Below are 11157 nucleotides of genomic sequence, written 5' to 3' on the forward strand. Positions count from 1 at the left end.
CTGCACAAAATATTTAGCTTTGTTACAAATTTAATTTGTTACAAATAATATCTATAAGCGTACATTTTGTATATATTTAAGGGACTTTTTATTATCGTGTTGACTTCAGAACATGATTTACAATATTCTCAGTATTTAAGTTTTTTTTTTTGTTTGTTTGTTTTTTTTTTTACTTTTCTCTTAACCATTTTACAGTCTCCTATTTAATTTGAAGCATTCTTAATATATTTTGTCCTGTGAGAGTAATTTTCCTCTGGTTTTGGTACTAATGCTATTTTTCAATTATAAGTGTTTCTCCTTTTTATTGCATTGCTGTCCAGGCTCAGATCACTCAGCATTCTAAAATCAAGGATGGTTACAGATTAAGCAAAGCAGGCTGAACCTCACCATGAGAGGTGGGGGCAGGTGCCACAAAAGAGGCAGACTTGAAAGGCTTTGGGTGTGTTCCCACCATCCAAGGATCCAAGGACCACAACGTCATGTGAGATCATCACTGGATCCAAGGATGGTGATATCTTTCCTATCCCCTCTTTATCTCTTTCCCTCATTTTCTCTCTCTCTCTCTCTCTCTCTCTCTTCATCTTTCTGTCTCACTCCCTCTACTTCTAACTTTATTCTTGGCACATAAGGATAATATAATTTCTCATTTTGCTGTTTTTCCAGTTGTAACCTGTCCCCCAGTCATCTTTGTTGCCCTCCACTCGAATCTCTCCAGAAATTCCCTTCTCTCTTGAATTGGGGAGCTGAGAACTGAACACAGTATTCCAGATGTGGCCTCACTAGAACAGAATAAAGGGGGAGGATAGTCTCCCTCAACCTACTGGCCACGTTCTTCCTAATGCATCCCAAGATACCATTGGCCTTCTTGGCCACAAGAGCACAAAGCTGGCTTATTACTAACTTATTGTCTACCAGGACTCCAAGATTCTCCTCCTCAGAGCTGCTTTTCAGCATGTCAGACCCTAGCCTATACTGATGCATGGAGTATCCCAGGTGCAGGACCTTACATTTGCTCTTGTTAAATCTCATTACGTTCATCTCTGCCCAACTCTCCATTCCATCCAGGTCATGATAACTTTCCTGAATTTGTTCATACTTATAAATATTGGCTCAGGAATAAAAGATACCATCTTTCTAGTAGGAAAGAAGCAAACATTTGAATTATCCAAATTGAAATAATATTTGCTGAGAAGATACTGTCACACAAGTGCAGTGATATTTCTCATGTGGCCTTTAATACCAATCTAGATCAACTAAGTTACAGTATTTATATGACAAAAAAAAAAAAAGCAAAAAAAAAGCTTTATCTTGTTTCTTAGATACAATACTTGTTACTGCTTTCCTCTATTGATTCTAATAAAACATAAATAAACTATTCCTATTTGTAATGGTGTTTGTAAAACTCTTGTGCTGATTGAAGGAATATAGCCTGGGTTTAACATTCTGATTTTTCCTTAACTACATCCAGAGTATAAATAAACACACATAGATATATATAAATATTTATACTCAAATACTGCATCTCTGCACTATACACAGATACTGTGTTTGTGCTTGTGGTGGGTAAGCCTTGGCTAAGAACCAAACTCCCAACTGGCTGCTTGCTTACTCCCCTTCTTCAGTGAGACAGACAAGAAAATAGGAAAAACAGGAATAAGAAAGCTTGTGGTTTGACATAAAGACAGGGAGTAAAGACAGGATTCAAGTGCTAGATACTGTCACAGACAAAACAGACTCAACTTTGGGAAATTTGCTTAATTTATTGTCAAGTAGTATAAATGTTTAGTTATTTATTCATTAAGTGTTGGGAATTAAAACACAAGAAAAAATAAACAAACATTACAGAGTTGGGGAAAGAACTTTTCTTCCCCCTTTCCCAAGCTCTTAATCACCCCAAGTACCTCTTTTTCCCCCCTCTTATATTACTGCAAGTTAAACTCAGTCCCCTCATGAGGCCACCAGTGGAGCAAGAGGAATTGTGGTCAGGAGGCAGCAGTTTTTCTCTGCATCTCCCTTCTTCTCCCACCCTCTGCCCCAGCACACTCCAACACTGAGTTGTCATTCTACTTCCTCCTTTCATCACCTCAGTGTTCCCTCTGTTGTTTCTCACTCTTTTTTTGCTCCTGTCCCAAGCTTCACTCTCTCCCTGTGGCATTTTTTGTCCTTTCTTACCCACGTTTTCCCAAGGCGGTGGAGCTCAGCTCTATTCTGCGGGGGCTCAGTTGGAGCCAGCTGGAACTGTCTGTGTCTGACACAGGGCAACCCCAGCGGCTCCTCACAGAGACCCTCCTGCAGCCCTATGCCAGCACTGCCACAGATATGCAGTACAGCTCCAGAAAGCAGAAATGTGATTACCTCTGCATTCAGCTGTCCAGCAGTTATCATGGGTATTTCCCATTCCCATTCCCATTCCCATACAATATTTGCAGCCATTTGTGAACTGACATCTCTGTGCATAACTTCTGCCTCTTTTGCCTCCATCTGCTCTGACCCTTCCATTGGACTTCAGGGTCACTTACACTGCTGTACATCATATTCCCTACTCCTGTGTTTGTTTGATTTTAACCAGTTTTTACTTAAAGTTTATATTGTGCCTGAAGACATAATTAGATCAACTACTTTCTGTACTAAATGACAAAACAAAGGCTTTGTGTAGTTGCATTACAATTTAAGTGACAAGACACATTTTTTCTAAGGGCAGCTTTTCAGATCAGGACACATGTGGAAGAGGGAGTATATACTTTCTTAGCACATCTTCTCCTGAGCTGTCAACCAAAGGTGAAATTCCAAGTTAGGAATACAGGCTCAACAGTTAGACTCTTCAAGTAGAAAAAAATTGATATGTATGATATTGTGGGAAAGGTACTGTCCAGTATCACAGATTATTTTCACAGTTCTCTATTAGATTACAATCACACCTTAATGTTTTCTATCCCCTATTAATGTGCCATGCTCACTGATTTATGCATTAACTCTGGAAACAGAATGATAAATAAATGCTTAGTGTATGTTATTTTTTCACTTCTTACTAGATACTTGCACCAGGAATACAAACACCATCATATATTTTTTTCCTAGTGAGTATGCTGTGTCCTTCCTGTCTTCACTGACTTTTACGACCACTAATTCCTGAAACTATAGGAGAATTAAGCCTCCTGGAAGACGTAAACATGATTTGCTTAGATCTTGGTTTAAAGAAAGGCACAATAATACTACACTACCCCGTGTCTTTCATTCTACCATTTCCCCTTTTCTAGAATAGGGGCTTTTAAGTGCTGCCATGGTGCCATGGGATTCATACTCTGAATTCCTTTGAATTGCAGTTTCATGTCTTAGCATCTACCTCACACATTGCTCTTCTTTGTTAGGATAGGGAGTTTTAGCAACCTGAGGATCAAATGAAAACACAGCAACAACAGCAACATTTTTTATGGATTAAAAGTATTGGGACAAAACTCAGATGTGATTTAAGCAAAGAGAACCATGTGTTCTTAGTAGAAATTCATCTGCTTAGGAAGTCCATCATTTTTACCTAAGAAATACTCATGGTTTCTACATTCATAGCTAGCCACTGAAGTTACATGTCATAAAACACTGAAGTTCTGCAAAATAGAAAAGAAAAGAAGAAAAAAAAAAGATAAATAAACTGGAAAAGGACAATTTCAATACCACCATCTGCAGTGAAGTTCAGCTGTGCTTTGTACTGCACATAACAAAAAGACCAAGAATATTCACACTGTGCTGATCTTTTATTGTCTTTGAATTAAATTTTCTACTATCCAACAGATGCAAGGTTTTTTCTTTTGTCTTATTTTTCTCCCCAGTAATGACACCTGTTCAACTTACTAAGGGCAATCAAGAATTGAGCTACTTGGTTTAGTAGGAGGTGTCCGTGTCCATGCAGAGGGGTTGGAACAAAATGATCTTTAATGCGCCTTCCAACCCAAACCTTTGAAAAGTATGAATTACTAAAGGAATGGATCCCTATTTTGATTGATTCCAATGAGGGCTTTTTTCTTGACTAAAACCTACAATATCAACTCCGTATAAAAAGACTTGAAGGCAGCAATGAGAAGGATTTTTCAGCTGTTCTGATTAGTAATAAAAATATAGGCAGGAAAAAGGATCATTAAAATCAGTGAATATCAGAATGGTTTTAAATTTACAAAGTAAATTAAATTTATATTCATGACCTGGTAAGTGTCCTAATCCTTGTTTTTTGTAATTCTAGGAATAGAAAAGGCAATCAGATTAAATTATGCTCTGTCAGGTTGTTAAAACACAGCTTTGTCTGCATTATCAATGATAATTCTACCTACACTGTGTTTTTTAATTTTCATTACAATTGAGGGAAAAAAGGGGGTTTATTATGACTCTTCTACCTTAGTTTAGGTTTGTTTACTTAGTTATTTTTATTCTTGAATTGTTACATTTTCCTTTATTGTTTTGATCTAGGTTACTGTCTCAGCTTTTCTGATATTATTTTAGTAAGATTTGAAAGCATTTGCTTGAACATTTTGGCTCTATATTCATTCAGCGGTATATAGGAAAAGGGAGTTAATAATATATTGAATTATTTCAAAGCTGAGATAAAGAAACACTTGGGAACAACTGTTTTCACAATAACCAGTTAATAACTGACACTTAATTTTTTAATTCATCAGATCTTGCATACTGATGGCTTCAGACAAACTGAGTGGAATTGGGTTCCTTTTCACAACTTTTATTGTACTGGAAAATTCAAATATATTTCTATATGTGTTTTAAGAATTATTCTCATTTGAGAAGTAGAACAAAATCCTTCCTTTCTACCTGTCTCACTATATTAGCATTCATAAACTTATCATGGAATCATAGACTCATGGAATCATAGGCTCATAGAATCATAGAATCATATAATGGTTTGGTTTGGAAGGGACCTTAAAAATCATCTAGTTCCAACTCGCTCACATTGGCAGGGACACTTTGCACTAGTCCATGTTGCTTGCAGCCCCCTCACACCTGGCCTTGAGTACTTCCAGGGAAGGGCATCCACAACTTCCCTGGGCAACCTCTCAGCACCCTCAGAGTAAAAAACATTTTCCTAATAGATAATCTTAATCTTAACTTCTTTCAGTTTGAAACCCTTGCCCTGTCATTATAAGCCCTTGTAAAAAGTCCGTCCCCAGGTTTCCTGTAGGCCCCCTTCAGGTACTGGAAGGCCACTGAGTCATGATGGTGATACCAGCCATGGAGCCATGTGTTAATAGAAAGTGTTGTGTCCATCTGTTTCTTCCAATGGCGCTGCCTGCAATTGGAAAGAGGTTCCCTTATAAAAAATACTTCTAATACTGCAACTATAATATAATATCAAAAAGTATCCTTTTATCATACCAAAATTAGCTTAATCTGATAGAAGACTTCTACAGAGAGAACAGACTCCCTATAATGTATTCAGTATTTTAGTAAAACATAACTCACTCTGCCTTGCCTTAGAAGTGTATACATGATTTCTAATTTCTTAACTCTTTATACCAAGAAACTATTCAGTCAAGTATAGTGAATGCATAGAAAATTTACTTCTCACTCAAAAAATACCTTCATGACTTGCTCAACAATTTGTTGTTGAATGTACCCCATAGCTCTGTCTTTTTATATTCTGTGTTTGGGAAAATTTAAAGACAATGAGACAATGTTACTTCCTGTAAATAAAAAGTAATAGGAAAGAAGAAGACAATTAACTGCTCTTTATTCCATTGCCCCAAAAGATTAATTTGCAAGGAGGGATATTTAGGTTAGACACTAAAAAAATGCAAGAACCTATCCAAAGGTAAGCGTAGTTAAGCTTTGTAATACTGTGAAGGACTGGACTTTTCTTCACATGAACACAATATGTCCTTTAGGTCAGCAGTCGTAACTGATTTAAAATGGCTGCTCCATCAGGCACTTTAAACCCTCTTCTGTCTGCTCGCCTCCTCTGCCACAAAACAACAACTTATACTGCGTGAGGGAGTAATCAGCCACCAGGCAGGAGCAATGGCAGGAAAACCACAACAGTGTTGCAAACAGCAAGCCTGCCCAGGGACTGTGCAGCAGGACAGGAAGAAAGTCCCTGCTTGATTGGCAGGGAAGACTCAGGAACAAGAGAACGGTCAACAGAGATGAAGGAGTGAGTCCCTGAGACTCATAAAGTGACTGCCTGCCTGCTGGTTGCTGTCACTCTTTGGACAGACACTGAACCTGCTGCTGCTTGTCTTTTGGGGGTTTGCCTCCTCTTTGGGGGTTCCTGCTTGCCTGCAGTCCCTGCTTGCCTGTGGTCCCTGCTTACCTGTGGTTCCTGTTGCCTGTGGTCCCTGCTTCCCTGCAGTCCCTCCTCACCTGTGGAGTCTGCCTGCTTCTAACTACCTGCAGTGAGACTTCTTCCCACCACCCGTGGGTTCTAAGACCGGGTGGCAGGAGAAGTCGTCCGCACCTAATACATAAATACCTAGACCATCTCAGGAATAAAGTAAGGGATTGCATTTTGCTGTCATTCCCTCCATAAGGTGTTCCTGCCCTGGCTTACCTCCACACAAACCGCAACCCTATACGGGACAGGCGTCGGGCATATCCCTCTTTCCTCTTCCCCTCTTAGATAATAAAAGTTAATCTCGGGGTGTAAATAATAAGCAGCATTCATATATAAGTATTAGTACATGTATAAGTATTTGGTGTTTCAAAGACCCTATCTCTCCTGAACCCTTCCTCCCCTAAATTGTGTTAAATTCCCTAATAAACTGTTTTAATTCGTTAAACTATAAATTGGCAGTCAGTCTAAATTTATGGTTGTGGTAGGAGGTGTGATTCAGTATTCCATCTTAAAAGCTTGCGGACGCTGCTCCTCTGAGAGAGGCGAGCGCCACATGCAGACCCCTTGGTTCCACTAACAAATTTTTTCCAAAAAGGAAGGTGAACCGTATTTTAACATCCTGAAAAATTGTGCTGGTTTGTGACAAATACATTCTCCATTAAGCTTTTAGAATCAATGTCATTGATATTTTTAAAAAATAGGTAAAGCAAATATCATAGGAATACCTTGACTACAGCTGATTCTGTTCTTGGGCAGAGAGTTTGATTACATGATACCTCAAGTTTTTTTCCAGGTCTATTTTCTGAGTTTTGTAACACTGCAATTACTGAGGTAATCATATCCACTTCTCCAAGACAATACTGGAAAACAATTACAAGAGATCAATGTACAGTAAGACACACAGCAGTGTCAATTACAGTGTCTGGCCTTCACTTTAGTACATGTTGGCATGGATTTCTGAAGAACCTTAGCTTCCTCATTAACTAGTTACTCCCCTACTCTATGACAGAGCCATGTGAGTGTGGGGCTGAGACAATATCAACAATGACAACCAGAGCAAAGAAAAGTGTTTTAGGTGTCATTTGATGGAATTTTAGCTAATCATAGCAATAATACTAATACTACTACTAACAATAATAACGATGTTCTGGTTTAGTTTTTCCTGTGTTTTGTTAATTGTGCGAACCATACAATTACTAATTTTGCCTAAAAAGCAAACATGTTTGGTTTCAAGATTTTTTTTTCAACCCGAAGAGATGCTTTGGTTAAACAAATAAAATTTCTAGTATTGCAGCCTGAATGCTATGAATGCTGAGAGTTGAGAGTTCATCATACTCAGGCTGGAACTGCAGCTATTTTGACAAAGATAATGTCCTTGTAAGACTCTCTCTAGTGACTTAGGTTACCATAAATCTTTGCATTTATGCTCATTTGTTCTGGTGTCAGTTTGGTAGCGGGGGAGGGGTCCCAGGGGTAGCTCCTATGAGAAGCTGAAAAGCTCCTCCAGCTCCAAAAAATGCATCCACATCTCTGGCCAAAGCAAAGCCATCAGAAACAATGGACACTTCTCTGTGATTACCATATGAAAGAGGGGGAAATGAGATAAGACCACAGAGCAGAGGAGAATTGGTGTGGAGAGCAGAATTGGAGAGCAGTGTCGGAGAGGTGATACCAAGGTTGGTGAGCAAGGAGAGGATAAGGTGTCTGAGCAGAGGTTCCTCTGCAGCCTGTGGTGAGACAGCATGCTGTCCCCTTACAGCCCATGGAGGAGTATGGTGGAGCAGCCTATGAAGGACCATGGCAGAGCAGCTATAGACATGCAGTCTGTGATGGAACATGGTGGAGCATAATTGGACCTGAAGGCATGGAAGACCCCACGCCAGGGGAGATGACTGTTCCCAAAGCAGCCCATGACTCTGTGGGAAGCCCATGCTGGAGCAGTCTGTTCCTGATGGACTGAATCTCATGGGAGGGACTCATGTTGGGGGGGTTAATGAAGGACTCTCTCCCATGGGAGGGACCCCCTGGGGGGGCAGGGGAAGACTGTGAGGAACCCTCCCTTAGGAGGAAGGAATGGCAGAAAACAACATATGATGCACTGATTCTAAACCCCATTCCCTGTCCCCCTCTGCTGCTGGGGGTAAGGAGGTAGAGAAATGGGGAACAAAGTAATTTGGGCCTGGGAAGAAAGGAGGAGTGGAGTAAAGTATTTAAGCCCTGGTTTTTGTTTTGTCTTCGTCCTGTTTGCATCTGATTAGTGAGAAATTAAATTGATATTTTTTTCCCCAAGTCAAGTCTGTTTTGCCCATGACCATAATTGGTGAGTGAGCCCTCTTTATCTTTGTTTCAACCCACAAATTTCTAGTTGGTTTTTGTCCTCCCTGTCCTCCCCTCCTGTTTCTTCTGGAGCAAACAGTCAGCTACTTTGCTTCTTAACCTATGACAGCAGTGACCCCACTCCAGCAGACAAAGATAGAAGAATCCAACATCAAATCATGGAATCATATCACAGAATTATTTTATTTAGAAGCGGCCTTAAAGATTATCTAGTTCCAACCCCCCACATTGGCAGGGACACCTTCCACTATACCAGGTTACTCAAAGCCCCATCACACCTGGCCTTACGCACTTCCAGGGAAGGGACATTCACAACTTTCTTGGCAAACTGTACTGGTGTCTCACCACCCTCAAACTAAATAATTTCTTCCTAATGTCTGACCTAAATCTACCCTCTTCCAGTTTAAAACCATTACCCCTTTTCCAATAACTACATGCCCATGTAAAAAGTCCCTCCCCAGCTTTCCTGTAGGCCCTCTTCAGGTACTGGAAGGCTGTGATAAGGTCACCCTGGAGCCTTCTCTTCTCCAGGATGAACAACCCCAATTCTCTCAGCCTGTCTTCATAGGAGAGGTGCTCCAGCCCACTGATCCTCTTTGTGGCCCTCCTCTGGACTATCTTTGAATGCTACTGCAAGGAAATGGATGAACAACAGAGCAGCTCCCCTGAAAAAAATACATGGAATCTCACTGAGAGAAAAGAGAGAAGGTGTCTCAATATTAAAATCTGAGCTTTGTGTTTCCTCTATTTATCTCAGTCTAATATTTGTAGTCATGACAATGGCTGTTTAGTGTAGAGTTGTAAAATTCTTTTGCATCAGATAAGACTAGGAGAATGACCTGCAGTCTTTACGAGAAAACTTTTATGATTTAGTTTCCACAGAAAGATTTTGCCTCTTAGGTTTGCCACACACATAATGACAAAAAATTCTACAGCTTTGGCAATAGAAGCATTTTTCTCCATACAGCTGTCTTTGTATAGCTTTCTTATGTCTATATCTTACTGTTAGGAAATTTTCAAATTTGTAACAAATGCTTCAGTAAATCACCCAAAGTTTCAGCCTGTTACTGTCCTACAATGTTGTTATAATGATTTCTTACTGTAACAGTGCCTCTGATACAGCAATCCCCTGGAGTAGCTTGCTGACCTTCTCTCACTTTAGCATTTTCTTTTAGTAAAGAGAGTGGTCAGAGCTCAAAAATTTAAAAACCAGTCCAATATTTTAGCACTATAATTGGTAGCATTCTCACCATGGCCAAGGGTTTCCAGGTTGTTTTGCTTAGAAATATATAAATTGATTTCTTAGTTTCTGGTGCATAGTTCAACAACATGCCATAAATGTAACACTTATAATTTACTTTAAGGTATGCTGAGCAAGGTATTTTCAAATACCACTCTATTTTAAGAGTCATCCTAGAATGCATTTCTTCTGGTACTGCCATCCATGGTGTGAATAATAGAATACTAAGACAAAAATTAAATTATGTATAAAAATAATTTGGAAAACATGGGTATTAGACTATTAATGACCTTACTCACAAGGTAAGACAAGTCAGTTTCCTAAATATTTGAACTAAATGGAATTTAATTCAGATTAATTTATCTAAAGTACAGATTAAAAGAAAATACTGTGAATACGGTAATTATTTTTTAAGGAAAGTTTAAATTTCAACAAAGTACATTTTTCATCAAGAGATATTTATTTACTAATATTTTCAAGCCTACATTTTATCAAGTATATAGAAGAGCTTTGAAACAACCAGGATTTGAAAAAAAAAAAAAAAAAAGAAGAAGGAACGAAGGAAGCGAACAAAATTCATTTAAGAAAATATAACTTGAATAAGCAATAAAACCAGATATTAGCATCACAGTATAAGACATTCAAAATTTAGAGTCAATTTGAGCACATGAAAAGTAAGAAATATAGTATAAAATACACACAAAGTACTTCAGCTACTTTGGAGTGCTTCTTTGTTTTTTCAAATAAGTGGTATTAAATTCTATAGTTATGTTTAAATACCTTTTTATATTCTACTATGCTATTTTTGTTTACTTGGAACAGTACATGTACCAAGCGTTCTAAGCAAATTTTGTAATTGATGTGTGTCACCATTTGACTCAGGTCTGACAACAATGCTCTCAATCCCCTCCCCCTCCCACCCAGGTAGGGAAGGAGAGAGAGAAAAAGAGAGAGACTTAACTGGATTGAAAACTAAACTACACAGCTTTAATTAAACACTAATGATATAAGAAAATATATACAATTATATACAAATCTGTTAAGATATGTGCAAAAACCTCTCGCCTCCCCCCACCCCCAGCAACTCCCCCAGCATCTCCTGAGCTAACAGTCCCGAGAAATCCCAGAGCTGCTGCTGGAGAAAGCACGGAGTGATGAGGGTCAGGAGAGCTCGAGCCTAAGAGTCAACAGTGCTGGATGGACGGAGTCCTCCTCAGACCGGCCATGGATGGAAGAGAAGGGAAGAAGAAAC

This window comes from Apus apus, chromosome 3 (genome assembly GCF_020740795.1).
Source record: "Apus apus isolate bApuApu2 chromosome 3, bApuApu2.pri.cur, whole genome shotgun sequence".
Lineage (NCBI taxonomy): Eukaryota > Metazoa > Chordata > Aves > Apodiformes > Apodidae > Apus > Apus apus.